The sequence below is a fragment of the Schistocerca serialis genome, chromosome 1 (assembly GCF_023864345.2).
Source record: "Schistocerca serialis cubense isolate TAMUIC-IGC-003099 chromosome 1, iqSchSeri2.2, whole genome shotgun sequence".
Lineage (NCBI taxonomy): Eukaryota > Metazoa > Arthropoda > Insecta > Orthoptera > Acrididae > Schistocerca > Schistocerca serialis.
The window spans coordinates 487,198,561-487,222,747 of record NC_064638.1 but is presented as its reverse complement, the minus strand read 5'-3'; the positions used below and the strand labels follow the sequence as shown (position 1 = coordinate 487,222,747).

Genomic DNA, 24,187 nt, shown 5'->3' with positions numbered 1-24,187 from the left:
CGGCACGAAAACGTCTCTTGACGCTGTCTCCTTAACTGCGACAGCTACAGACAAGTGGCGTCGCTACCATGCGGCGGGCACGGCTTTTTCTTGCTGTGGATGGCCTAAAGGGACGCTTCCAGTGGGAGAGCAGTGGAAATACATGCCAAGATACTTCCATTTCGAAGTGATCTTTGTAGTACAAAGGAAACGTTTTGCCGCTGCTGCTGCAACGGTAACGTGGCCGAGCGGTCTAAGGCGCTGGTTTTAGGCACCAGTCTCTTCGGAAGCGTGGGTTCGAATTCCACCGTTGCCACTTTTTACGTCTCATTTTTGTGCCGTTGCGGTGTGTTCTCGTGGGGTAGGACGCAGCTCTTGTGACGCGCGTGTTGTGTAGGTAGCGTGGCCGAGCGGTCTAAGGCGCTGGTGTCAGGCACCATTCTCTTCGGAGGCGTGGGTTCCAATCCCACAGCTGCCAAGCGTGTAATGTCTCCTGTGTCGAAGGCAGATGCACTCATTGCCCGCAAAGGAAGCAGCACAACAAGGCGTGAGCGTCTGCTTGGTGAATGGTCGTAGAACAGTGCGTGGTGCAACGACAGCATTTGTAGGCACCTTTTGCTCTCATCATTGCTGGCGTTCGTCTCCACGAAATGCGTCCGGAGCACGCCGTTCTATAACGCGAGAGAGTGGATTTTTTACAGTTGTCGTCAGTTAACCGCGCGTGGCTGCTGCGTTCGCTGGAAAGAGCACTGCCGTCGTTATCCGGTGTGGTCTAGTGGCTAGGATACCTGGCTCTCACCCAGGAGGCCCGGGTTCGATTCCCGGTACCGGAATTGCGCGTTTTTGTTGCTCCTCTTATGCGACTTGTCTCGTCTTTGCTCGACTGACGCTACGCTGACGCGTGCAGAAAGCTACGTTAAGTATGATTCACGGCAACACCTGACGGCGAGAGAGATGAAGCGTCTATCCACTTGTTATCCAGCCACATACCTGTAGTCAAGAGGCTTGGGGGACTGCAAGACATTGCCACGGAGGTGAATGCAGCTAACCACTGTAGTTAGTGTCCTGACAGCGCAGGCACGTTCATTTGCTCGTATACATGTGATGGAGACCGTGTCTGACACTGCTGTGGCGTACACCTTGGCCTAGGCTTTGCTGGGTATCGCCACTTGCATTCCAGCCAGCTGCCTTCGCGGGCGCCTCCGTGGCCATGGCCGTGATCGTCTAGTGGTTAGGACATTGCGTTGTGGCCGCAATAACCCAGGTTCGAATTCTGGTCACGGCAATTTTGAAAGTTTTGCCTTGCTGCCGTTGCAATGACGAGTACTCGAAATGACAGTACTCTCTTGATTTTTTTCACTCGTGTTCCGCAGGCCGCAGTTTGCACTACCACTTCATCCCCAACACGTAATGTCGCCTCCCAGAGCGCAGACGTCCGCTGCTCTCTGTAGTCGAAAAGGGCAGTTGTTTGAAGTGCGATGGATGAGCAGCCAGTCCCAGCAGAACAGGAAGCTGTGGCGTGCACTGTTTGTACAAATGCTAGGAACACTGGCGCACCAAGCAGCGCATGTAGCGTGGCCGAGCGCTTTAAGGCGCTGGTTTAAGGCACCAGTCTCTCTGTTGGCGCGGTTTCGAGTCCTGTAGCTGTCGGGGGTTTCGCTGTGATCGCGTTAACCTGCCGCTTTTTCTTCAAGTGTAACCTCCTTGAGCTCACATATGTTTGACACATGGAGCATTCTAGCTCCGCCTGACAGTTACAGCTACGATAATTTAGTGGTTACGGAAAGCCCAGGTTCGAAACCTGGTCACGGCACGAAAACGTCTCTTGACGCTGTCTCCTTAACTGCGACAGCTACAGACAAGTGGCGTCGCTACCATGCGGCGGGCACGGCTTTTTCTTGCTGTGGATGGCCTAAAGGGACGCTTCCAGTGGGAGAGCAGTGGAAATACATGCCAAGATACTTCCATTTCGAAGTGATCTTTGTAGTACAAAGGAAACGTTTTGCCGCTGCTGCTGCAACGGTAACGTGGCCGAGCGGTCTAAGGCGCTGGTTTTAGGCACCAGTCTCTTCGGAAGCGTGGGTTCGAATTCCACCGTTGCCACTTTTTACGTCTCATTTTTGTGCCGTTGCGGTGTGTTCTCGTGGGGTAGGACGCAGCTCTTGTGACGCGCGTGTTGTGTAGGTAGCGTGGCCGAGCGGTCTAAGGCGCTGGTGTCAGGCACCATTCTCTTCGGAGGCGTGGGTTCCAATCCCACAGCTGCCAAGCGTGTAATGTCTCCTGTGTCGAAGGCAGATGCACTCATTGCCCGCAAAGGAAGCAGCACAACAAGGCGTGAGCGTCTGCTTGGTGAATGGTCGTAGAACAGTGCGTGGTGCAACGACAGCATTTGTAGGCACCTTTTGCTCTCATCATTGCTGGCGTTCGTCTCCACGAAATGCGTCCGGAGCACGCCGTTCTATAACGCGAGAGAGTGGATTTTTTACAGTTGTCGTCAGTTAACCGCGCGTGGCTGCTGCGTTCGCTGGAAAGAGCACTGCCGTCGTTATCCGGTGTGGTCTAGTGGCTAGGATACCTGGCTCTCACCCAGGAGGCTCGGGTTCGATTCCCGGTACCGGAATTGCGCGTTTTTGTTGCTCCTCTTATGCGACTTGTCTCGACTTTGCTCGACTGACGCTACGCTGACGCGTGCAGAAAGCTACGTTAAGTATGATTCACGGCAACACCTGACGGCGAGAGAGATGAAGCGTCTATCCACTTGTTATCCAGCCACATACCTGTAGTCAAGAGGCTTGGGGGACTGCAAGACATTGCCACGGAGGTGAATGCAGCTAACCACTGTAGTTAGTGTCCTGACAGCGCAGGCACGTTCATTTGCTCGTATACATGTGATGGAGACCGTGTCTGACACTGCTGTGGCGTACACCTTGGCCTAGGCTTTGCTGGGTATCGCCACTTGCATTCCAGCCAGCTGCCTTCGCGGGCGCCTCCGTGGCCATGGCCGTGATCGTCTAGTGGTTAGGACATTGCGTTGTGGCCGCAATAACCCAGGTTCGAATTCTGGTCACGGCAATTTTGAAAGTTTTGCCTTGCTGCCGTTGCAATGACGAGTACTCGAAATGACAGTACTCTCTTGATTTTTTCACTCGTGTTCCGCAGGCCGCAGTTTGCACTACCACTTCATCCCCAACACGTAATGTCGCCTCCCAGAGCGCAGACGTCCGCTGCTCTCTGTAGTCGAAAAGGGCAGTTGTTTGAAGTGCGATGGATGAGCAGCCAGTCCCAGCAGAACAGGAAGCTGTGGCGTGCACTGTTTGTACAAATGCTAGGAACACTGGCGCACCAAGCAGCGCATGTAGCGTGGCCGAGCGCTTTAAGGCGCTGGTTTAAGGCACCAGTCTCTCTGTTGGCGCGGTTTCGAGTCCTGTAGCTGTCGGGGGTTTCGCTGTGATCGCGTTAACCTGCCGCTTTTTCTTCAAGTGTAACCTCCTTGAGCTCACATATGTTTGACACATGGAGCATTCTAGCTCCGCCTGACAGTTACAGCTACGATAATTTAGTGGTTACGGAAAGCCCAGGTTCGAAACCTGGTCACGGCACGAAAACGTCTCTTGACGCTGTCTCCTTAACTGCGACAGCTACAGACAAGTGGCGTCGCTACCATGCGGCGGGCACGGCTTTTTCTTGCTGTGGATGGCCTAAAGGGACGCTTCCAGTGGGAGAGCAGTGGAAATACATGCCAAGATACTTCCATTTCGAAGTGATCTTTGTAGTACAAAGGAAACGTTTTGCCGCTGCTGCTGCAACGGTAACGTGGCCGAGCGGTCTAAGGCGCTGGTTTTAGGCACCAGTCTCTTCGGAGGCGTGGGTTCGAATCCCACCGTTGCCACTTTTTACGTCTCATTTTTGTGCCGTTGCGGTGTGTTCTCGTGGGGTAGGACGCAGCTCTTGTGACGCGCGTGTTGTGTAGGTAGCGTGGCCGAGCGGTCTAAGGCGCTGGTGTCAGGCACCATTCTCTTCGGAGGCGTGGGTTCCAATCCCACAGCTGCCAAGCGTGTAATGTCTCCTGTGTCGAAGGCAGATGCACTCATTGCCCGCAAAGGAAGCAGCACAACAAGGCGTGAGCGTCTGCTTGGTGAATGGTCGTAGAACAGTGCGTGGTGCAACGACAGCATTTGTAGGCACCTTTTGCTCTCATCATTGCTGGCGTTCGTCTCCACGAAATGCGTCCGGAGCACGCCGTTCTATAACGCGAGAGAGTGGATTTTTTACAGTTGTCGTCAGTTAACCGTGCGTGGCTGCTGCGTTCGCTGGAAAGAGCACTGCCGTCGTTATCCGGTGTGGTCTAGTGGCTAGGATACCTGGCTCTCACCCAGGAGGCCCGGGTTCGATTCCCGGTACCGGAATTGCGCGTTTTTGTTGCTCCTCTTATGCGACTTGTCTCGACTTTGCTCGACTGACGCTACGCTGACGCGTGCAGAAAGCTACGTTAAGTATGATTCACGGCAACACCTGACGGCGAGAGAGATGAAGCGTCTATCCACTTGTTATCCAGCCACATACCTGTAGTCAAGAGGCTTGGGGGACTGCAAGACATTGCCACGGAGGTGAATGCAGCTAACCACTGTAGTTAGTGTCCTGACAGCGCAGGCACGTTCATTTGCTCGTATACATGTGATGGAGACCGTGTCTGACACTGCTGTGGCGTACACCTTGGCCTAGGCTTTGCTGGGTATCGCCACTTGCATTCCAGCCAGCTGCCTTCGCGGGCGCCTCCGTGGCCATGGCCGTGATCGTCTAGTGGTTAGGACATTGCGTTGTGGCCGCAATAACCCAGGTTCGAATTCTGGTCACGGCAATTTTGAAAGTTTTGCCTTGCTGCCGTTGCAATGACGAGTACTCGAAATGACAGTACTCTCTTGATTTTTTCACTCGTGTTCCGCAGGCCGCAGTTTGCACTACCACTTCATCCCCAACACGTAATGTCGCCTCCCAGAGCGCAGACGTCCGCTGCTCTCTGTAGTCGAAAAGGGCAGTTGTTTGAAGTGCGATGGATGAGCAGCCAGTCCCAGCAGAACAGGAAGCTGTGGCGTGCACTGTTTGTACAAATGCTAGGAACACTGGCGCACCAAGCAGCGCATGTAGCGTGGCCGAGCGCTTTAAGGCGCTGGTTTAAGGCACCAGTCTCTCTGTTGGCGCGGTTTCGAGTCCTGTAGCTGTCGGGGGTTTCGCTGTGATCGCGTTAACCTGCCGCTTTTTCTTCAAGTGTAACCTCCTTGAGCTCACATATGTTTGACACATGGAGCATTCTAGCTCCGCCTGACAGTTACAGCTACGATAATTTAGTGGTTACGGAAAGCCCAGGTTCGAAACCTGGTCACGGCACGAAAACGTCTCTTGACGCTGTCTCCTTAACTGCGACAGCTACAGACAAGTGGCGTCGCTACCATGCGGCGGGCACGGCTTTTTCTTGCTGTGGATGGCCTAAAGGGACGCTTCCAGTGGGAGAGCAGTGGAAATACATGCCAAGATACTTCCATTTCGAAGTGATCTTTGTAGTACAAAGGAAACGTTTTGCCGCTGCTGCTGCAACGGTAACGTGGCCGAGCGGTCTAAGGCGCTGGTTTTAGGCACCAGTCTCTTCGGAGGCGTGGGTTCGAATCCCACCGTTGCCACTTTTTACGTCTCATTTTTGTGCCGTTGCGGTGTGTTCTCGTGGGGTAGGACGCAGCTCTTGTGACGCGCGTGTTGTGTAGGTAGCGTGGCCGAGCGGTCTAAGGCGCTGGTGTCAGGCACCATTCTCTTCGGAGGCGTGGGTTCCAATCCCACAGCTGCCAAGCGTGTAATGTCTCCTGTGTCGAAGGCAGATGCACTCATTGCCCGCAAAGGAAGCAGCACAACAAGGCGTGAGCGTCTGCTTGGTGAATGGTCGTAGAACAGTGCGTGGTGCAACGACAGCATTTGTAGGCACCTTTTGCTCTCATCATTGCTGGCGTTCGTCTCCACGAAATGCGTCCGGAGCACGCCGTTCTATAACGCGAGAGAGTGGATTTTTTACAGTTGTCGTCAGTTAACCGTGCGTGGCTGCTGCGTTCGCTGGAAAGAGCACTGCCGTCGTTATCCGGTGTGGTCTAGTGGCTAGGATACCTGGCTCTCACCCAGGAGGCCCGGGTTCGATTCCCGGTACCGGAATTGCGCGTTTTTGTTGCTCCTCTTATGCGACTTGTCTCGACTTTGCTCGACTGACGCTACGCTGACGCGTGCAGAAAGCTACGTTAAGTATGATTCACGGCAACACCTGACGGCGAGAGAGATGAAGCGTCTATCCACTTGTTATCCAGCCACATACCTGTAGTCAAGAGGCTTGGGGGACTGCAAGACATTGCCACGGAGGTGAATGCAGCTAACCACTGTAGTTAGTGTCCTGACAGCGCAGGCACGTTCATTTGCTCGTATACATGTGATGGAGACCGTGTCTGACACTGCTGTGGCGTACACCTTGGCCTAGGCTTTGCTGGGTATCGCCACTTGCATTCCAGCCAGCTGCCTTCGCGGGCGCCTCCGTGGCCATGGCCGTGATCGTCTAGTGGTTAGGACATTGCGTTGTGGCCGCAATAACCCAGGTTCGAATCCTGGTCACGGCAATTTTGAAAGTTTTGCCTTGCTGCCGTTGCAATGACGAGTACTCGAAATGACAGTACTCTCTTGATTTTTTTCACTCGTGTTCCGCAGGCCGCAGTTTGCACTACCACTTCATCCCCAACACGTAATGTCGCCTCCCAGAGCGCAGACGTCCGCTGCTCTCTGTAGTCGAAAAGGGCAGTTGTTTGAAGTGCGATGGATGAGCAGCCAGTCCCAGCAGAACAGGAAGCTGTGGCGTGCACTGTTTGTACAAATGCTAGGAACACTGGCGCACCAAGCAGCGCATGTAGCGTGGCCGAGCGCTTTAAGGCGCTGGTTTAAGGCACCAGTCTCTCTGTTGGCGCGGTTTCGAGTCCTGTAGCTGTCGGGGGTTTCGCTGTGATCGCGTTAACCTGCCGCTTTTTCTTCAAGTGTAACCTCCTTGAGCTCACATATGTTTGACACATGGAGCATTCTAGCTCCGCCTGACAGTTACAGCTACGATAATTTAGTGGTTACGGAAAGCCCAGGTTCGAAACCTGGTCACGGCACGAAAACGTCTCTTGACGCTGTCTCCTTAACTGCGACAGCTACAGACAAGTGGCGTCGCTACCATGCGGCGGGCACGGCTTTTTCTTGCTGTGGATGGCCTAAAGGGACGCTTCCAGTGGGAGAGCAGTGGAAATACATGCCAAGATACTTCCATTTCGAAGTGATCTTTGTAGTACAAAGGAAACGTTTTGCCGCTGCTGCTGCAACGGTAACGTGGCCGAGCGGTCTAAGGCGCTGGTTTTAGGCACCAGTCTCTTCGGAGGCGTGGGTTCGAATCCCACCGTTGCCACTTTTTACGTCTCATTTTTGTGCCGTTGCGGTGTGTTCTCGTGGGGTAGGACGCAGCTCTTGTGACGCGCGTGTTGTGTAGGTAGCGTGGCCGAGCGGTCTAAGGCGCTGGTGTCAGGCACCATTCTCTTCGGAGGCGTGGGTTCCAATCCCACAGCTGCCAAGCGTGTAATGTCTCCTGTGTCGAAGGCAGATGCACTCATTGCCCGCAAAGGAAGCAGCACAACAAGGCGTGAGCGTCTGCTTGGTGAATGGTCGTAGAACAGTGCGTGGTGCAACGACAGCATTTGTAGGCACCTTTTGCTCTCATCATTGCTGGCGTTCGTCTCCACGAAATGCGTCCGGAGCACGCCGTTCTATAACGCGAGAGAGTGGATTTTTTACAGTTGTCGTCAGTTAACCGTGCGTGGCTGCTGCGTTCGCTGGAAAGAGCACTGCCGTCGTTATCCGGTGTGGTCTAGTGGCTAGGATACCTGGCTCTCACCCAGGAGGCCCGGGTTCGATTCCCGGTACCGGAATTGCGCGTTTTTGTTGCTCCTCTTATGCGACTTGTCTCGACTTTGCTCGACTGACGCTACGCTGACGCGTGCAGAAAGCTACGTTAAGTATGATTCACGGCAACACCTGACGGCGAGAGAGATGAAGCGTCTATCCACTTGTTATCCAGCCACATACCTGTAGTCAAGAGGCTTGGGGGACTGCAAGACATTGCCACGGAGGTGAATGCAGCTAACCACTGTAGTTAGTGTCCTGACAGCGCAGGCACGTTCATTTGCTCGTATACATGTGATGGAGACCGTGTCTGACACTGCTGTGGCGTACACCTTGGCCTAGGCTTTGCTGGGTATCGCCACTTGCATTCCAGCCAGCTGCCTTCGCGGGCGCCTCCGTGGCCATGGCCGTGATCGTCTAGTGGTTAGGACATTGCGTTGTGGCCGCAATAACCCAGGTTCGAATCCTGGTCACGGCAATTTTGAAAGTTTTGCCTTGCTGCCGTTGCAATGACGAGTACTCGAAATGACAGTACTCTCTTGATTTTTTTCACTCGTGTTCCGCAGGCCGCAGTTTGCACTACCACTTCATCCCCAACACGTAATGTCGCCTCCCAGAGCGCAGACGTCCGCTGCTCTCTGTAGTCGAAAAGGGCAGTTGTTTGAAGTGCGATGGATGAGCAGCCAGTCCCAGCAGAACAGGAAGCTGTGGCGTGCACTGTTTGTACAAATGCTAGGAACACTGGCGCACCAAGCAGCGCATGTAGCGTGGCCGAGCGCTTTAAGGCGCTGGTTTAAGGCACCAGTCTCTCTGTTGGCGCGGTTTCGAGTCCTGTAGCTGTCGGGGGTTTCGCTGTGATCGCGTTAACCTGCCGCTTTTTCTTCAAGTGTAACCTCCTTGAGCTCACATATGTTTGACACATGGAGCATTCTAGCTCCGCCTGACAGTTACAGCTACGATAATTTAGTGGTTACGGAAAGCCCAGGTTCGAAACCTGGTCACGGCACGAAAACGTCTCTTGACGCTGTCTCCTTAACTGCGACAGCTACAGACAAGTGGCGTCGCTACCATGCGGCGGGCACGGCTTTTTCTTGCTGTGGATGGCCTAAAGGGACGCTTCCAGTGGGAGAGCAGTGGAAATACATGCCAAGATACTTCCATTTCGAAGTGATCTTTGTAGTACAAAGGAAACGTTTTGCCGCTGCTGCTGCAACGGTAACGTGGCCGAGCGGTCTAAGGCGCTGGTTTTAGGCACCAGTCTCTTCGGAGGCGTGGGTTCGAATCCCACCGTTGCCACTTTTTACGTCTCATTTTTGTGCCGTTGCGGTGTGTTCTCGTGGGGTAGGACGCAGCTCTTGTGACGCGCGTGTTGTGTAGGTAGCGTGGCCGAGCGGTCTAAGGCGCTGGTGTCAGGCACCATTCTCTTCGGAGGCGTGGGTTCCAATCCCACAGCTGCCAAGCGTGTAATGTCTCCTGTGTCGAAGGCAGATGCACTCATTGCCCGCAAAGGAAGCAGCACAACAAGGCGTGAGCGTCTGCTTGGTGAATGGTCGTAGAACAGTGCGTGGTGCAACGACAGCATTTGTAGGCACCTTTTGCTCTCATCATTGCTGGCGTTCGTCTCCACGAAATGCGTCCGGAGCACGCCGTTCTATAACGCGAGAGAGTGGATTTTTTACAGTTGTCGTCAGTTAACCGTGCGTGGCTGCTGCGTTCGCTGGAAAGAGCACTGCCGTCGTTATCCGGTGTGGTCTAGTGGCTAGGATACCTGGCTCTCACCCAGGAGGCCCGGGTTCGATTCCCGGTACCGGAATTGCGCGTTTTTGTTGCTCCTCTTATGCGACTTGTCTCGACTTTGCTCGACTGACGCTACGCTGACGCGTGCAGAAAGCTACGTTAAGTATGATTCACGGCAACACCTGACGGCGAGAGAGATGAAGCGTCTATCCACTTGTTATCCAGCCACATACCTGTAGTCAAGAGGCTTGGGGGACTGCAAGACATTGCCACGGAGGTGAATGCAGCTAACCACTGTAGTTAGTGTCCTGACAGCGCAGGCACGTTCATTTGCTCGTATACATGTGATGGAGACCGTGTCTGACACTGCTGTGGCGTACACCTTGGCCTAGGCTTTGCTGGGTATCGCCACTTGCATTCCAGCCAGCTGCCTTCGCGGGCGCCTCCGTGGCCATGGCCGTGATCGTCTAGTGGTTAGGACATTGCGTTGTGGCCGCAATAACCCAGGTTCGAATCCTGGTCACGGCAATTTTGAAAGTTTTGCCTTGCTGCCGTTGCAATGACGAGTACTCGAAATGACAGTACTCTCTTGATTTTTTTCACTCGTGTTCCGCAGGCCGCAGTTTGCACTACCACTTCATCCCCAACACGTAATGTCGCCTCCCAGAGCGCAGACGTCCGCTGCTCTCTGTAGTCGAAAAGGGCAGTTGTTTGAAGTGCGATGGATGAGCAGCCAGTCCCAGCAGAACAGGAAGCTGTGGCGTGCACTGTTTGTACAAATGCTAGGAACACTGGCGCACCAAGCAGCGCATGTAGCGTGGCCGAGCGCTTTAAGGCGCTGGTTTAAGGCACCAGTCTCTCTGTTGGCGCGGTTTCGAGTCCTGTAGCTGTCGGGGGTTTCGCTGTGATCGCGTTAACCTGCCGCTTTTTCTTCAAGTGTAACCTCCTTGAGCTCACATATGTTTGACACATGGAGCATTCTAGCTCCGCCTGACAGTTACAGCTACGATAATTTAGTGGTTACGGAAAGCCCAGGTTCGAAACCTGGTCACGGCACGAAAACGTCTCTTGACGCTGTCTCCTTAACTGCGACAGCTACAGACAAGTGGCGTCGCTACCATGCGGCGGGCACGGCTTTTTCTTGCTGTGGATGGCCTAAAGGGACGCTTCCAGTGGGAGAGCAGTGGAAATACATGCCAAGATACTTCCATTTCGAAGTGATCTTTGTAGTACAAAGGAAACGTTTTGCCGCTGCTGCTGCAACGGTAACGTGGCCGAGCGGTCTAAGGCGCTGGTTTTAGGCACCAGTCTCTTCGGAGGCGTGGGTTCGAATCCCACCGTTGCCACTTTTTACGTCTCATTTTTGTGCCGTTGCGGTGTGTTCTCGTGGGGTAGGACGCAGCTCTTGTGACGCGCGTGTTGTGTAGGTAGCGTGGCCGAGCGGTCTAAGGCGCTGGTGTCAGGCACCATTCTCTTCGGAGGCGTGGGTTCCAATCCCACAGCTGCCAAGCGTGTAATGTCTCCTGTGTCGAAGGCAGATGCACTCATTGCCCGCAAAGGAAGCAGCACAACAAGGCGTGAGCGTCTGCTTGGTGAATGGTCGTAGAACAGTGCGTGGTGCAACGACAGCATTTGTAGGCACCTTTTGCTCTCATCATTGCTGGCGTTCGTCTCCACGAAATGCGTCCGGAGCACGCCGTTCTATAACGCGAGAGAGTGGATTTTTTACAGTTGTCGTCAGTTAACCGTGCGTGGCTGCTGCGTTCGCTGGAAAGAGCACTGCCGTCGTTATCCGGTGTGGTCTAGTGGCTAGGATACCTGGCTCTCACCCAGGAGGCCCGGGTTCGATTCCCGGTACCGGAATTGCGCGTTTTTGTTGCTCCTCTTATGCGACTTGTCTCGACTTTGCTCGACTGACGCTACGCTGACGCGTGCAGAAAGCTACGTTAAGTATGATTCACGGCAACACCTGACGGCGAGAGAGATGAAGCGTCTATCCACTTGTTATCCAGCCACATACCTGTAGTCAAGAGGCTTGGGGGACTGCAAGACATTGCCACGGAGGTGAATGCAGCTAACCACTGTAGTTAGTGTCCTGACAGCGCAGGCACGTTCATTTGCTCGTATACATGTGATGGAGACCGTGTCTGACACTGCTGTGGCGTACACCTTGGCCTAGGCTTTGCTGGGTATCGCCACTTGCATTCCAGCCAGCTGCCTTCGCGGGCGCCTCCGTGGCCATGGCCGTGATCGTCTAGTGGTTAGGACATTGCGTTGTGGCCGCAATAACCCAGGTTCGAATCCTGGTCACGGCAATTTTGAAAGTTTTGCCTTGCTGCCGTTGCAATGACGAGTACTCGAAATGACAGTACTCTCTTGATTTTTTTCACTCGTGTTCCGCAGGCCGCAGTTTGCACTACCACTTCATCCCCAACACGTAATGTCGCCTCCCAGAGCGCAGACGTCCGCTGCTCTCTGTAGTCGAAAAGGGCAGTTGTTTGAAGTGCGATGGATGAGCAGCCAGTCCCAGCAGAACAGGAAGCTGTGGCGTGCACTGTTTGTACAAATGCTAGGAACACTGGCGCACCAAGCAGCGCATGTAGCGTGGCCGAGCGCTTTAAGGCGCTGGTTTAAGGCACCAGTCTCTCTGTTGGCGCGGTTTCGAGTCCTGTAGCTGTCGGGGGTTTCGCTGTGATCGCGTTAACCTGCCGCTTTTTCTTCAAGTGTAACCTCCTTGAGCTCACATATGTTTGACACATGGAGCATTCTAGCTCCGCCTGACAGTTACAGCTACGATAATTTAGTGGTTACGGAAAGCCCAGGTTCGAAACCTGGTCACGGCACGAAAACGTCTCTTGACGCTGTCTCCTTAACTGCGACAGCTACAGACAAGTGGCGTCGCTACCATGCGGCGGGCACGGCTTTTTCTTGCTGTGGATGGCCTAAAGGGACGCTTCCAGTGGGAGAGCAGTGGAAATACATGCCAAGATACTTCCATTTCGAAGTGATCTTTGTAGTACAAAGGAAACGTTTTGCCGCTGCTGCTGCAACGGTAACGTGGCCGAGCGGTCTAAGGCGCTGGTTTTAGGCACCAGTCTCTTCGGAGGCGTGGGTTCGAATCCCACCGTTGCCACTTTTTACGTCTCATTTTTGTGCCGTTGCGGTGTGTTCTCGTGGGGTAGGACGCAGCTCTTGTGACGCGCGTGTTGTGTAGGTAGCGTGGCCGAGCGGTCTAAGGCGCTGGTGTCAGGCACCATTCTCTTCGGAGGCGTGGGTTCCAATCCCACAGCTGCCAAGCGTGTAATGTCTCCTGTGTCGAAGGCAGATGCACTCATTGCCCGCAAAGGAAGCAGCACAACAAGGCGTGAGCGTCTGCTTGGTGAATGGTCGTAGAACAGTGCGTGGTGCAACGACAGCATTTGTAGGCACCTTTTGCTCTCATCATTGCTGGCGTTCGTCTCCACGAAATGCGTCCGGAGCACGCCGTTCTATAACGCGAGAGAGTGGATTTTTTACAGTTGTCGTCAGTTAACCGTGCGTGGCTGCTGCGTTCGCTGGAAAGAGCACTGCCGTCGTTATCCGGTGTGGTCTAGTGGCTAGGATACCTGGCTCTCACCCAGGAGGCCCGGGTTCGATTCCCGGTACCGGAATTGCGCGTTTTTGTTGCTCCTCTTATGCGACTTGTCTCGACTTTGCTCGACTGACGCTACGCTGACGCGTGCAGAAAGCTACGTTAAGTATGATTCACGGCAACACCTGACGGCGAGAGAGATGAAGCGTCTATCCACTTGTTATCCAGCCACATACCTGTAGTCAAGAGGCTTGGGGGACTGCAAGACATTGCCACGGAGGTGAATGCAGCTAACCACTGTAGTTAGTGTCCTGACAGCGCAGGCACGTTCATTTGCTCGTATACATGTGATGGAGACCGTGTCTGACACTGCTGTGGCGTACACCTTGGCCTAGGCTTTGCTGGGTATCGCCACTTGCATTCCAGCCAGCTGCCTTCGCGGGCGCCTCCGTGGCCATGGCCGTGATCGTCTAGTGGTTAGGACATTGCGTTGTGGCCGCAATAACCCAGGTTCGAATCCTGGTCACGGCAATTTTGAAAGTTTTGCCTTGCTGCTGTTGCAATGACGAGTACTCGAAATGACAGTACTCTCTTGATTTTTTTCACTCGTGTTCCGCAGGCCGCAGTTTGCACTACCACTTCATCCCCAACACGTAATGTCGCCTCCCAGAGCGCAGACGTCCGCTGCTCTCTGTAGTCGAAAAGGGCAGTTGTTTGAAGTGCGATGGATGAGCAGCCAGTCCCAGCAGAACAGGAAGCTGTGGCGTGCACTGTTTGTACAAATGCTAGGAACACTGGCGCACCAAGCAGCGCATGTAGCGTGGCCGAGCGCTTTAAGGCGCTGGTTTAAGGCACCAGTCTCTCTGTTGGCGCGGTTTCGAGTCCTGTAGCTGTCGGGGGTTTCGCTGTGATCGCGTTAACCTGCCGCTTTTTCTTCAAGTGTAACCTCCTTGAGCTCACATATGTTTGACACATGGAGCATTCTAGCTCCGCCTGACAGTTACAGCTACGATAATTTAGTGGTTACGGAAAGCCCAGGTTCGAAACCTGGTCACGGCACGAAAACGTCTCTTGACGCTGTCTCCTTAACTGCGACAGCTACAGACAAGTGGCGTCGCTACCATGCGGCGGGCACGGCTTTTTCTTGCTGTGGATGGCCTAAAGGGACGCTTCCAGTGGGAGAGCAGTGGAAATACATGCCAAGATACTTCCATTTCGAAGTGATCTTTGTAGTACAAAGGAAACGTTTTGCCGCTGCTGCTGCAACGGTAACGTGGCCGAGCGGTCTAAGGCGCTGGTTTTAGGCACCAGTCTCTTCGGAGGCGTGGGTTCGAATCCCACCGTTGCCACTTTTTACGTCTCATTTTTGTGCCGTTGCGGTGTGTTCTCGTGGGGTAGGACGCAGCTCTTGTGACGCGCGTGTTGTGTAGGTAGCGTGGCCGAGCGGTCTAAGGCGCTGGTGTCAGGCACCATTCTCTTCGGAGGCGTGGGTTCCAATCCCACAGCTGCCAAGCGTGTAATGTCTCCTGTGTCGAAGGCAGATGCACTCATTGCCCGCAAAGGAAGCAGCACAACAAGGCGTGAGCGTCTGCTTGGTGAATGGTCGTAGAACAGTGCGTGGTGCAACGACAGCATTTGTAGGCACCTTTTGCTCTCATCATTGCTGGCGTTCGTCTCCACGAAATGCGTCCGGGGCACGCCGTTCTATAACGCGAGAGAGTGGATTTTTTACAGTTGTCGTCAGTTAACCGTGCGTGGCTGCTGCGTTCGCTGGAAAGAGCACTGCCGTCGTTATCCGGTGTGGTCTAGTGGCTAGGATACCTGGCTCTCACCCAGGAGGCCCGGGTTCGATTCCCGGTACCGGAATTGCGCGTTTTTGTTGCTCCTCTTATGCGACTTGTCTCGACTTTGCTCGACTGACGCTACGCTGACGCGTGCAGAAAGCTACGTTAAGTATGATTCACGGCAACACCTGACGGCGAGAGAGATGAAGCGTCTATCCACTTGTTATCCAGCCACATACCTGTAGTCAAGAGGCTTGGGGGACTGCAAGACATTGCCACGGAGGTGAATGCAGCTAACCACTGTAGTTAGTGTCCTGACAGCGCAGGCACGTTCATTTGCTCGTATACATGTGATGGAGACCGTGTCTGACACTGCTGTGGCGTACACCTTGGCCTAGGCTTTGCTGGGTATCGCCACTTGCATTCCAGCCAGCTGCCTTCGCGGGCGCCTCCGTGGCCATGGCCGTGATCGTCTAGTGGTTAGGACATTGCGTTGTGGCCGCAATAACCCAGGTTCGAATCCTGGTCACGGCAATTTTGAAAGTTTTGCCTTGCTGCTGTTGCAATGACGAGTACTCGAAATGACAGTACTCTCTTGATTTTTTTCACTCGTGTTCCGCAGGCCGCAGTTTGCACTACCACTTCATCCCCAACACGTAATGTCGCCTCCCAGAGCGCAGACGTCCGCTGCTCTCTGTAGTCGAAAAGGGCAGTTGTTTGAAGTGCGATGGATGAGCAGCCAGTCCCAGCAGAACAGGAAGCTGTGGCGTGCACTGTTTGTACAAATGCTAGGAACACTGGCGCACCAAGCAGCGCATGTAGCGTGGCCGAGCGCTTTAAGGCGCTGGTTTAAGGCACCAGTCTCTCTGTTGGCGCGGTTTCGAGTCCTGTAGCTGTCGGGGGTTTCGCTGTGATCGCGTTAACCTGCCGCTTTTTCTTCAAGTGTAACCTCCTTGAGCTCACATATGTTTGACACATGGAGCATTCTAGCTCCGCCTGACAGTTACAGCTACGATAATTTAGTGGTTACGGAAAGCCCAGGTTCGAAACCTGGTCACGGCACGAAAACGTCTCTTGACGCTGTCTCCTTAACTGCGACAGCTACAGACAAGTGGCGTCGCTACCATGCGGCGGGCACGGCTTTTTCTTGCTGTGGATGGCCTAAAGGGACGCTTCCAGTGGGAGAGCAGTGGAAATACATGCCAAGATACTTCCATTTCGAAGTGATCTTTGTAGTACAAAGGAAACGTTTTGCCGCTGCTGCTGCAACGGTAACGTGGCCGAGCGGTCTAAGGCGCTGGTTTTAGGCACCAGTCTCTTCGGAGGCGTGGGTTCGAATCCCACCGTTGCCACTTTTTACGTCTCATTTTTGTGCCGTTGCGGTGTGTTCTCGTGGGGTAGGACGCAGCTCTTGTGACGCGCGTGTTGTGTAGGTAGCGTGGCCGAGCGGTCTAAGGCGCTGGTGTCAGGCACCATTCTCTTCGGAGGCGTGGGTTCCAATCCCACAGCTGCCAAGCGTGTAATGTCTCCTGTGTCGAAGGCAGATGCACTCATTGCCCGCAAAGGAAGCAGCACAACAAGGCGTGAGCGTCTGCTTGGTGAATGGTCGTAGAACAGTGCGTGGTGCAACGACAGCATTTGTAGGCACCTTTTGCTCTCATCATTGCTGGCGTTCGTCTCCACGAAATGCGTCCGGAGCACGCCGTTCTATAACGCGAGAGAGTGGATTTTTTACAGTTGTCGTCAGTTAACCGTGCGTGGCTGCTGCGTTCGCTGGAAAGAGCACTGCCGTCGTTATCCGGTGTGGTCTAGTGGCTAGGATACCTGGCTCTCACCCAGGAGGCCCGGGTTCGATTCCCGGTACCGGAATTGCGCGTTTTTGTTGCTCCTCTTATGCGACTTGTCTCGACTTTGCTCGACTGACGCTACGCTGACGCGTGCAGAAAGCTACGTTAAGTATGATTCACGGCAACACCTGACGGCGAGAGAGATGAAGCGTCTATCCACTTGTTATCCAGCCACATACCTGTAGTCAAGAGGCTTGGGGGACTGCAAGACATTGCCACGGAGGTGAATGCAGCTAACCACTGTAGTTAGTGTCCTGACAGCGCAGGCACGTTCATTTGCTCGTATACATGTGATGGAGACCGTGTCTGACACTGCTGTGGCGTACACCTTGGCCTAGGCTTTGCTGGGTATCGCCACTTGCATTCCAGCCAGCTGCCTTCGCGGGCGCCTCCGTGGCCATGGCCGTGATCGTCTAGTGGTTAGGACATTGCGTTGTGGCCGCAATAACCCAGGTTCGAATCCTGGTCACGGCAATTTTGAAAGTTTTGCCTTGCTGCCGTTGCAATGACGAGTACTCGAAATGACAGTACTCTCTTGATTTTTTTCACTCGTGTTCCGCAGGCCGCAGTTTGCACTACCACTTCATCCCCAACACGTAATGTCGCCTCCCAGAGCGCAGACGTCCGCTGCTCTCTGTAGTCGAAAAGGGCAGTTGTTTGAAGTGCGATGGATGAGCAGCCAGTCCCAGCAGAACAGGAAGCTGTGGCGTGCACTGTTTGTACAAATGCTAGGAACACTGGCGCACCAAGCAGCGCATGTAGCGTGGCCGAGCGCTTTAAGGCGCTGGTTTAAGGCACCAGTCTCTCTGTTGGCGCGGTTTCGAGTCCTGTAGCTGTCGGGGGTTTCGCTGTGATCGCGTTAACCTGCCGCTTTTTCTTCAAGTGTAACCTCCTTGAGCTCACATATGTTTGACACATGGAGCATTCTAGCTCCGCCTGACAGTTACAGCTACGATAATTTAGTGGTTACGGAAAGCCCAGGTTCGAAACCTGGTCACGGCACGAAAACGTCTCTTGACGCTGTCTCCTTAACTGCGACAGCTACAGACAAGTGGCGTCGCTACCATGCGGCGGGCACGGCTTTTTCTTGCTGTGGATGGCCTAAAGGGACGCTTCCAGTGGGAGAGCAGTGGAAATACATGCCAAGATACTTCCATTTCGAAGTGATCTTTGTAGTACAAAGGAAACGTTTTGCCGCTGCTGCTGCAACGGTAACGTGGCCGAGCGGTCTAAGGCGCTGGTTTTAGGCACCAGTCTCTTCGGAGGCGTGGGTTCGAATCCCACCGTTGCCACTTTTTACGTCTCATTTTTGTGCCGTTGCGGTGTGTTCTCGTGGGGTAGGACGCAGCTCTTGTGACGCGCGTGTTGTGTAGGTAGCGTGGCCGAGCGGTCTAAGGCGCTGGTGTCAGGCACCATTCTCTTCGGAGGCGTGGGTTCCAATCCCACAGCTGCCAAGCGTGTAATGTCTCCTGTGTCGAAGGCAGATGCACTCATTGCCCGCAAAGGAAGCAGCACAACAAGGCGTGAGCGTCTGCTTGGTGAATGGTCGTAGAACAGTGCGTGGTGCAACGACAGCATTTGTAGGCACCTTTTGCTCTCATCATTGCTGGCGTTCGTCTCCACGAAATGCGTCCGGAGCACGCCGTTCTATAACGCGAGAGAGTGGATTTTTTACAGTTGTCGTCAGTTAACCGTGCGTGGCTGCTGCGTTCGCTGGAAAGAGCACTGCCGTCGTTATCCGGTGTGGTCTAGTGGCTAGGATGCCTGGCTCTCACCCAGGAGGCCCGGGTTCGATTCCCGGTACCGGAATTGCGCGTTTTTGTTGCTCCTCTTATGCGACTTGTCTCGACTTTGCTCGACTGACGCTACGCTGACGCGTGCAGAAAGCTACGTTAAGTATGATTCACGGCAACACCTGACGGCGAGAGAGATGAAGCGTCTATCCACTTGTTATCCAGCCACATACCTGTAGTCAAGAGGCTTGGGGGACTGCAAGACATTGCCACGGAGGTGAATGCAGCTAACCACTGTAGTTAGTGTCCTGACAGCGCAGGCACGTTCATTTGCTCGTATACATGTGATGGAGACCGTGTCTGACACTGCTGTGGCGTACACCTTGGCCTAGGCTTTGCTGGGTATCGCCACTTGCATTCCAGCCAGCTGCCTTCGCGGTCGCCTCCGTGGCCATGGCCGTGATCGTCTAGTGGTTAGGACATTGCGTTGTGGCCGCAATAACCCAGGTTCGAATCCTGGTCACGGCAATTTTGAAAGTTTTGCCTTGCTGCCGTTGCAATGACGAGTACTCGAAATGACAGTACTCTCTTGATTTTTTTCACTCGTGTTCCGCAGGCCGCAGTTTGCACTACCACTTCATCCCCAACACGTAATGTCGCCTCCCAGAGCGCAGACGTCCGCTGCTCTCTGTAGTCGAAAAGGGCAGTTGTTTGAAGTGCGATGGATGAGCAGCCAGTCCCAGCAGAACAGGAAGCTGTGGCGTGCACTGTTTGTACAAATGCTAGGAACACTGGCGCACCAAGCAGCGCATGTAGCGTGGCCGAGCGCTTTAAGGCGCTGGTTTAAGGCACCAGTCTCTCTGTTGGCGCGGTTTCGAGTCCTGTAGCTGTCGGGGGTTTCGCTGTGATCGCGTTAACCTGCCGCTTTTTCTTCAAGTGTAACCTCCTTGAGCTCACATATGTTTGACACATGGAGCATTCTAGCTCCGCCTGACAGTTACAGCTACGATAATTTAGTGGTTACGGAAAGCCCAGGTTCGAAACCTGGTCACGGCACGAAAACGTCTCTTGACGCTGTCTCCTTAACTGCGACAGCTACAGACAAGTGGCGTCGCTACCATGCGGCGGGCACGGCTTTTTCTTGCTGTGGATGGCCTAAAGGGACGCTTCCAGTGGGAGAGCAGTGGAAATACATGCCAAGATACTTCCATTTCGAAGTGATCTTTGTAGTACAAAGGAAACGTTTTGCCGCTGCTGCTGCAACGGTAACGTGGCCGAGCGGTCTAAGGCGCTGGTTTTAGGCACCAGTCTCTTCGGAGGCGTGGGTTCGAATCCCACCGTTGCCACTTTTTACGTCTCATTTTTGTGCCGTTGCGGTGTGTTCTCGTGGGGTAGGACGCAGCTCTTGTGACGCGCGTGTTGTGTAGGTAGCGTGGCCGAGCGGTCTAAGGCGCTGGTGTCAGGCACCATTCTCTTCGGAGGCGTGGGTTCCAATCCCACAGCTGCCAAGCGTGTAATGTCTCCTGTGTCGAAGGCAGATGCACTCATTGCCCGCAAAGGAAGCAGCACAACAAGGCGTGAGCGTCTGCTTGGTGAATGGTCGTAGAACAGTGCGTGGTGCAACGACAGCATTTGTAGGCACCTTTTGCTCTCATCATTGCTGGCGTTCGTCTCCACGAAATGCGTCCGGAGCACGCCGTTCTATAACGCGAGAGAGTGGATTTTTTACAGTTGTCGTCAGTTAACCGTGCGTGGCTGCTGCGTTCGCTGGAAAGAGCACTGCCGTCGTTATCCGGTGTGGTCTAGTGGCTAGGATACCTGGCTCTCACCCAGGAGGCCCGGGTTCGATTCCCGGTACCGGAATTGCGCGTTTTTGTTGCTCCTCTTATGCGACTTGTCTCGACTTTGCTCGACTGACGCTACGCTGACGCGTGCAGAAAGCTACGTTAAGTATGATTCACGGCAACACCTGACGGCGAGAGAGATGAAGCGTCTATCCACTTGTTATCCAGCCACATACCTGTAGTCAAGAGGCTTGGGGGACTGCAAGACATTGCCACGGAGGTGAATGCAGCTAACCACTGTAGTTAGTGTCCTGACAGCGCAGGCACGTTCATTTGCTCGTATACATGTGATGGAGACCGTGTCTGACACTGCTGTGGCGTACACCTTGGCCTAGGCTTTGCTGGGTATCGCCACTTGCATTCCAGCCAGCTGCCTTCGCGGTCGCCTCCGTGGCCATGGCCGTGATCGTCTAGTGGTTAGGACATTGCGTTGTGGCCGCAATAACCCAGGTTCGAATCCTGGTCACGGCAATTTTGAAAGTTTTGCCTTGCTGCCGTTGCAATGACGAGTACTCGAAATGACAGTACTCTCTTGATTTTTTTCACTCGTGTTCCGCAGGCCGCAGTTTGCACTACCACTTCATCCCCAACACGTAATGTCGCCTCCCAGAGCGCAGACGTCCGCTGCTCTCTGTAGTCGAAAAGGGCAGTTGTTTGAAGTGCGATGGATGAGCAGCCAGTCCCAGCAGAACAGGAAGCTGTGGCGTGCACTGTTTGTACAAATGCTAGGAACACTGGCGCACCAAGCAGCGCATGTAGCGTGGCCGAGCGCTTTAAGGCGCTGGTTTAAGGCACCAGTCTCTCTGTTGGCGCGGTTTCGAGTCCTGTAGCTGTCGGGGGTTTCGCTGTGATCGCGTTAACCTGCCGCTTTTTCTTCAAGTGTAACCTCCTTGAGCTCACATATGTTTGACACATGGAGCATTCTAGCTCCGCCTGACAGTTACAGCTACGATAATTTAGTGGTTACGGAAAGCCCAGGTTCGAAACCTGGTCACGGCACGAAAACGTCTCTTGACGCTGTCTCCTTAACTGCGACAGCTACAGACAAGTGGCGTCGCTACCATGCGGCGGGCACGGCTTTTTCTTGCTGTGGATGGCCTAAAGGGACGCTTCCAGTGGGAGAGCAGTGGAAATACATGCCAAGATACTTCCATTTCGAAGTGATCTTTGTAGTACAAAGGAAACGTTTTGCCGCTGCTGCTGCAACGGTAACGTGGCCGAGCGGTCTAAGGCGCTGGTTTTAGGCACCAGTCTCTTCGGAGGCGTGGGTTCGAATCCCACCGTTGCCACTTTTTACGTCTCATTTTTGTGCCGTTGCGGTGTGTTCTCGTGGGGTAGGACGCAGCTCTTGTGACGCGCGTGTTGTGTAGGTAGCGTGGCCGAGCGGTCTAAGGCGCTGGTGTCAGGCACCATTCTCTTCGGAGGCGTGGGTTCCAATCCCACAGCTGCCAAGCGTGTAATGTCTCCTGTGTCGAAGGCAGATGCACTCATTGCCCGCAAAGGAAGCAGCACAACAAGGCGTGAGCGTCTGCTTGGTGAATGGTCGTAGAACAGTGCGTGGTGCAACGACAGCATTTGTAGGCACCTTTTGCTCTCATCATTGCTGGCGTTCGTCTCCACGAAATGCGTCCGGAGCACGCCGTTCTATAACGCGAGAGAGTGGATTTTTTACAGTTGTCGTCAGTTAACCGTGCGTGGCTGCTGCGTTCGCTGGAAAGAGCACTGCCGTCGTTATCCGGTGTGGTCTAGTGGCTAGGATACCTGGCTCTCACCCAGGAGGCCCGGGTTCGATTCCCGGTACCGGAATTGCGCGTTTTTGTTGCTCCTCTTATGCGACTTGTCTCGACTTAGCTCGACTGACGCTACGCTGACGCGTGCAGAAAGCTACGTTAAGTATGATTCACGGCAACACCTGACGGCGAGAGAGATGAAGCGTCTATCCACTTGTTATCCAGCCACATACCTGTAGTCAAGAGGCTTGGGGGACTGCAAGACATTGCCACGGAGGTGAATGCAGCTAACCACTGTAGTTAGTGTCCTGACAGCGCAGGCACGTTCATTTGCTCGTATACATGTGATGGAGACCGTGTCTGACACTGCTGTGGCGTACACCTTGGCCTAGGCTTTGCTGGGTATCGCCACTTGCATTCCAGCCAGCTGCCTTCGCGGGCGCCTCCGTGGCCATGGCCGTGATCGTCTAGTGGTTAGGACATTGCGTTGTGGCCGCAATAACCCAGGTTCGAATCCTGGTCACGGCAATTTTGAAAGTTTTGCCTTGCTGCCGTTGCAATGACGAGTACTCGAAATGACAGTACTCTCTTGATTTTTTTCACTCGTGTTCCGCAGGCCGCAGTTTGCACTACCACTTCATCCCCAACACGTAATGTCGCCTCCCAGAGCGCAGACGTCCGCTGCTCTCTGTAGTCGAAAAGGGCAGTTGTTTGAAGTGCGATGGATGAGCAGCCAGTCCCAGCAGAACAGGAAGCTGTGGCGTGCACTGTTTGTACAAATGCTAGGAACACTGGCGCACCAAGCAGCGCATGTAGCGTGGCCGAGCGCTTTAAGGCGCTGGTTTAAGGCACCAGTCTCTCTGTTGGCGCGGTTTCGAGTCCTGTAGCTGTCGGGGGTTTCGCTGTGATCGCGTTAACCTGCCGCTTTTTCTTCAAGTGTAACCTCCTTGAGCTCACATATGTTTGACACATGGAGCATTCTAGCTCCGCCTGACAGTTACAGCTACGATAATTTAGTGGTTACGGAAAGCCCAGGTTCGAAACCTGGTCACGGCACGAAAACGTCTCTTGACGCTGTCTCCTTAACTGCGACAGCTACAGACAAGTGGCGTCGCTACCATGCGGCGGGCACGGCTTTTTCTTGCTGTGGATGGCCTAAAGGGACGCTTCCAGTGGGAGAGCAGTGGAAATACATGCCAAGATACTTCCATTTCGAAGTGATCTTTGTAGTACAAAGGAAACGTTTTGCCGCTGCTGCTGCAACGGTAACGTGGCCGAGCGGTCTAAGGCGCTGGTTTTAGGCACCAGTCTCTTCGGAGGCGTGGGTTCGAATCCCACCGTTGCCACTTTTTACGTCTCATTTTTGTGCCGTTGCGGTGTGTTCTCGTGGGGTAGGACGCAGCTCTTGTGACGCGCGTGTTGTGTAGGTAGCGTGGCCGAGCGGTCTAAGGCGCTGGTGTCAGGCACCATTCTCTTCGGAGGCGTGGGTTCCAATCCCACAGCTGCCAAGCGTGTAATGTCTCCTGTGTCGAAGGCAGATGCACTCATTGCCCGCAAAGGAAGCAGCACAACAAGGCGTGAGCGTCTGCTTGGTGAATGGTCGTAGAACAGTGCGTGGTGCAACGACAGCATTTGTAGGCACCTTTTGCTCTCATCATTGCTGGCGTTCGTCTCCACGAAATGCGTCCGGAGCACGCCGTTCTATAACGCGAGAGAGTGGATTTTTTACAGTTGTCGTCAGTTAACCGTGCGTGGCTGCTGCGTTCGCTGGAAAGAGCACTGCCGTCGTTATCCGGTGTGGTCTAGTGGCTAGGATACCTGGCTCTCACCCAGGAGGCCCGGGTTCGATTCCCGGTACCGGAATTGCGCGTTTTTGTTGCTCCTCTTATGCGACTTGTCTCGACTTTGCTCGACTGACGCTACGCTGACGCGTGCAGAAAGCTACGTTAAGTATGATTCACGGCAACACCTGACGGCGAGAGAGATGAAGCGTCTATCCACTTGTTATC

At 54.1% G+C, this 24,187-nt stretch overlaps 41 non-coding genes across 41 annotated transcripts; all 41 read left to right on the top strand.

The window, feature by feature from the left end:
* The first annotated feature begins 213 nt into the window (after positions 1-213).
* On the top strand, positions 214-295 carry Trnal-uag (transfer RNA leucine (anticodon UAG)). The gene has a single exon. It is a non-coding gene; the product is annotated as a tRNA-Leu (tRNA).
* Positions 296-740: 445 nt separating this feature from the next.
* Trnae-cuc (transfer RNA glutamic acid (anticodon CUC)) lies at positions 741-812 on the top strand. The gene has a single exon. It is a non-coding gene; the product is annotated as a tRNA-Glu (tRNA).
* Positions 813-1,192: 380 nt separating this feature from the next.
* Trnah-gug (transfer RNA histidin (anticodon GUG)) lies at positions 1,193-1,264 on the top strand. The gene has a single exon. It is a non-coding gene; the product is annotated as a tRNA-His (tRNA).
* A 736-nt stretch (positions 1,265-2,000) lies between these two features.
* On the top strand, positions 2,001-2,082 carry Trnal-uag (transfer RNA leucine (anticodon UAG)). The gene has a single exon. It is a non-coding gene; the product is annotated as a tRNA-Leu (tRNA).
* Positions 2,083-2,527: 445 nt separating this feature from the next.
* Trnae-cuc (transfer RNA glutamic acid (anticodon CUC)) lies at positions 2,528-2,599 on the top strand. The gene has a single exon. It is a non-coding gene; the product is annotated as a tRNA-Glu (tRNA).
* Positions 2,600-2,979: 380 nt separating this feature from the next.
* Positions 2,980-3,051, top strand: Trnah-gug (transfer RNA histidin (anticodon GUG)). Its single transcript has one exon. It is a non-coding gene; the product is annotated as a tRNA-His (tRNA).
* A 735-nt stretch (positions 3,052-3,786) lies between these two features.
* On the top strand, positions 3,787-3,868 carry Trnal-uag (transfer RNA leucine (anticodon UAG)). Its single transcript has one exon. It is a non-coding gene; the product is annotated as a tRNA-Leu (tRNA).
* Positions 3,869-4,313: 445 nt separating this feature from the next.
* Positions 4,314-4,385, top strand: Trnae-cuc (transfer RNA glutamic acid (anticodon CUC)). Its single transcript has one exon. It is a non-coding gene; the product is annotated as a tRNA-Glu (tRNA).
* Positions 4,386-4,765: 380 nt separating this feature from the next.
* Trnah-gug (transfer RNA histidin (anticodon GUG)) lies at positions 4,766-4,837 on the top strand. Its single transcript has one exon. It is a non-coding gene; the product is annotated as a tRNA-His (tRNA).
* A 735-nt stretch (positions 4,838-5,572) lies between these two features.
* Trnal-uag (transfer RNA leucine (anticodon UAG)) lies at positions 5,573-5,654 on the top strand. Its single transcript has one exon. It is a non-coding gene; the product is annotated as a tRNA-Leu (tRNA).
* A 445-nt stretch (positions 5,655-6,099) lies between these two features.
* On the top strand, positions 6,100-6,171 carry Trnae-cuc (transfer RNA glutamic acid (anticodon CUC)). The gene has a single exon. It is a non-coding gene; the product is annotated as a tRNA-Glu (tRNA).
* A 380-nt stretch (positions 6,172-6,551) lies between these two features.
* Trnah-gug (transfer RNA histidin (anticodon GUG)) lies at positions 6,552-6,623 on the top strand. Its single transcript has one exon. It is a non-coding gene; the product is annotated as a tRNA-His (tRNA).
* A 736-nt stretch (positions 6,624-7,359) lies between these two features.
* Trnal-uag (transfer RNA leucine (anticodon UAG)) lies at positions 7,360-7,441 on the top strand. The gene has a single exon. It is a non-coding gene; the product is annotated as a tRNA-Leu (tRNA).
* A 445-nt stretch (positions 7,442-7,886) lies between these two features.
* Trnae-cuc (transfer RNA glutamic acid (anticodon CUC)) lies at positions 7,887-7,958 on the top strand. The gene has a single exon. It is a non-coding gene; the product is annotated as a tRNA-Glu (tRNA).
* A 380-nt stretch (positions 7,959-8,338) lies between these two features.
* Positions 8,339-8,410, top strand: Trnah-gug (transfer RNA histidin (anticodon GUG)). Its single transcript has one exon. It is a non-coding gene; the product is annotated as a tRNA-His (tRNA).
* A 736-nt stretch (positions 8,411-9,146) lies between these two features.
* Trnal-uag (transfer RNA leucine (anticodon UAG)) lies at positions 9,147-9,228 on the top strand. Its single transcript has one exon. It is a non-coding gene; the product is annotated as a tRNA-Leu (tRNA).
* A 445-nt stretch (positions 9,229-9,673) lies between these two features.
* On the top strand, positions 9,674-9,745 carry Trnae-cuc (transfer RNA glutamic acid (anticodon CUC)). Its single transcript has one exon. It is a non-coding gene; the product is annotated as a tRNA-Glu (tRNA).
* A 380-nt stretch (positions 9,746-10,125) lies between these two features.
* Trnah-gug (transfer RNA histidin (anticodon GUG)) lies at positions 10,126-10,197 on the top strand. Its single transcript has one exon. It is a non-coding gene; the product is annotated as a tRNA-His (tRNA).
* Positions 10,198-10,933: 736 nt separating this feature from the next.
* Positions 10,934-11,015, top strand: Trnal-uag (transfer RNA leucine (anticodon UAG)). The gene has a single exon. It is a non-coding gene; the product is annotated as a tRNA-Leu (tRNA).
* A 445-nt stretch (positions 11,016-11,460) lies between these two features.
* Trnae-cuc (transfer RNA glutamic acid (anticodon CUC)) lies at positions 11,461-11,532 on the top strand. The gene has a single exon. It is a non-coding gene; the product is annotated as a tRNA-Glu (tRNA).
* Positions 11,533-11,912: 380 nt separating this feature from the next.
* Positions 11,913-11,984, top strand: Trnah-gug (transfer RNA histidin (anticodon GUG)). The gene has a single exon. It is a non-coding gene; the product is annotated as a tRNA-His (tRNA).
* Positions 11,985-12,720: 736 nt separating this feature from the next.
* Positions 12,721-12,802, top strand: Trnal-uag (transfer RNA leucine (anticodon UAG)). The gene has a single exon. It is a non-coding gene; the product is annotated as a tRNA-Leu (tRNA).
* A 445-nt stretch (positions 12,803-13,247) lies between these two features.
* Positions 13,248-13,319, top strand: Trnae-cuc (transfer RNA glutamic acid (anticodon CUC)). Its single transcript has one exon. It is a non-coding gene; the product is annotated as a tRNA-Glu (tRNA).
* A 380-nt stretch (positions 13,320-13,699) lies between these two features.
* On the top strand, positions 13,700-13,771 carry Trnah-gug (transfer RNA histidin (anticodon GUG)). Its single transcript has one exon. It is a non-coding gene; the product is annotated as a tRNA-His (tRNA).
* Positions 13,772-14,507: 736 nt separating this feature from the next.
* Positions 14,508-14,589, top strand: Trnal-uag (transfer RNA leucine (anticodon UAG)). The gene has a single exon. It is a non-coding gene; the product is annotated as a tRNA-Leu (tRNA).
* Positions 14,590-15,034: 445 nt separating this feature from the next.
* On the top strand, positions 15,035-15,106 carry Trnae-cuc (transfer RNA glutamic acid (anticodon CUC)). The gene has a single exon. It is a non-coding gene; the product is annotated as a tRNA-Glu (tRNA).
* A 380-nt stretch (positions 15,107-15,486) lies between these two features.
* On the top strand, positions 15,487-15,558 carry Trnah-gug (transfer RNA histidin (anticodon GUG)). The gene has a single exon. It is a non-coding gene; the product is annotated as a tRNA-His (tRNA).
* Positions 15,559-16,294: 736 nt separating this feature from the next.
* On the top strand, positions 16,295-16,376 carry Trnal-uag (transfer RNA leucine (anticodon UAG)). Its single transcript has one exon. It is a non-coding gene; the product is annotated as a tRNA-Leu (tRNA).
* Positions 16,377-16,821: 445 nt separating this feature from the next.
* Positions 16,822-16,893, top strand: Trnae-cuc (transfer RNA glutamic acid (anticodon CUC)). Its single transcript has one exon. It is a non-coding gene; the product is annotated as a tRNA-Glu (tRNA).
* Positions 16,894-17,273: 380 nt separating this feature from the next.
* Trnah-gug (transfer RNA histidin (anticodon GUG)) lies at positions 17,274-17,345 on the top strand. Its single transcript has one exon. It is a non-coding gene; the product is annotated as a tRNA-His (tRNA).
* A 736-nt stretch (positions 17,346-18,081) lies between these two features.
* Trnal-uag (transfer RNA leucine (anticodon UAG)) lies at positions 18,082-18,163 on the top strand. The gene has a single exon. It is a non-coding gene; the product is annotated as a tRNA-Leu (tRNA).
* Positions 18,164-18,608: 445 nt separating this feature from the next.
* Trnae-cuc (transfer RNA glutamic acid (anticodon CUC)) lies at positions 18,609-18,680 on the top strand. The gene has a single exon. It is a non-coding gene; the product is annotated as a tRNA-Glu (tRNA).
* Positions 18,681-19,060: 380 nt separating this feature from the next.
* Trnah-gug (transfer RNA histidin (anticodon GUG)) lies at positions 19,061-19,132 on the top strand. The gene has a single exon. It is a non-coding gene; the product is annotated as a tRNA-His (tRNA).
* Positions 19,133-19,868: 736 nt separating this feature from the next.
* Positions 19,869-19,950, top strand: Trnal-uag (transfer RNA leucine (anticodon UAG)). Its single transcript has one exon. It is a non-coding gene; the product is annotated as a tRNA-Leu (tRNA).
* Positions 19,951-20,395: 445 nt separating this feature from the next.
* Positions 20,396-20,467, top strand: Trnae-cuc (transfer RNA glutamic acid (anticodon CUC)). Its single transcript has one exon. It is a non-coding gene; the product is annotated as a tRNA-Glu (tRNA).
* Positions 20,468-20,847: 380 nt separating this feature from the next.
* On the top strand, positions 20,848-20,919 carry Trnah-gug (transfer RNA histidin (anticodon GUG)). Its single transcript has one exon. It is a non-coding gene; the product is annotated as a tRNA-His (tRNA).
* A 736-nt stretch (positions 20,920-21,655) lies between these two features.
* On the top strand, positions 21,656-21,737 carry Trnal-uag (transfer RNA leucine (anticodon UAG)). The gene has a single exon. It is a non-coding gene; the product is annotated as a tRNA-Leu (tRNA).
* Positions 21,738-22,182: 445 nt separating this feature from the next.
* On the top strand, positions 22,183-22,254 carry Trnae-cuc (transfer RNA glutamic acid (anticodon CUC)). Its single transcript has one exon. It is a non-coding gene; the product is annotated as a tRNA-Glu (tRNA).
* A 380-nt stretch (positions 22,255-22,634) lies between these two features.
* Positions 22,635-22,706, top strand: Trnah-gug (transfer RNA histidin (anticodon GUG)). The gene has a single exon. It is a non-coding gene; the product is annotated as a tRNA-His (tRNA).
* A 736-nt stretch (positions 22,707-23,442) lies between these two features.
* Positions 23,443-23,524, top strand: Trnal-uag (transfer RNA leucine (anticodon UAG)). The gene has a single exon. It is a non-coding gene; the product is annotated as a tRNA-Leu (tRNA).
* Positions 23,525-23,969: 445 nt separating this feature from the next.
* Trnae-cuc (transfer RNA glutamic acid (anticodon CUC)) lies at positions 23,970-24,041 on the top strand. Its single transcript has one exon. It is a non-coding gene; the product is annotated as a tRNA-Glu (tRNA).
* Positions 24,042-24,187: the final 146 nt, after the last annotated feature.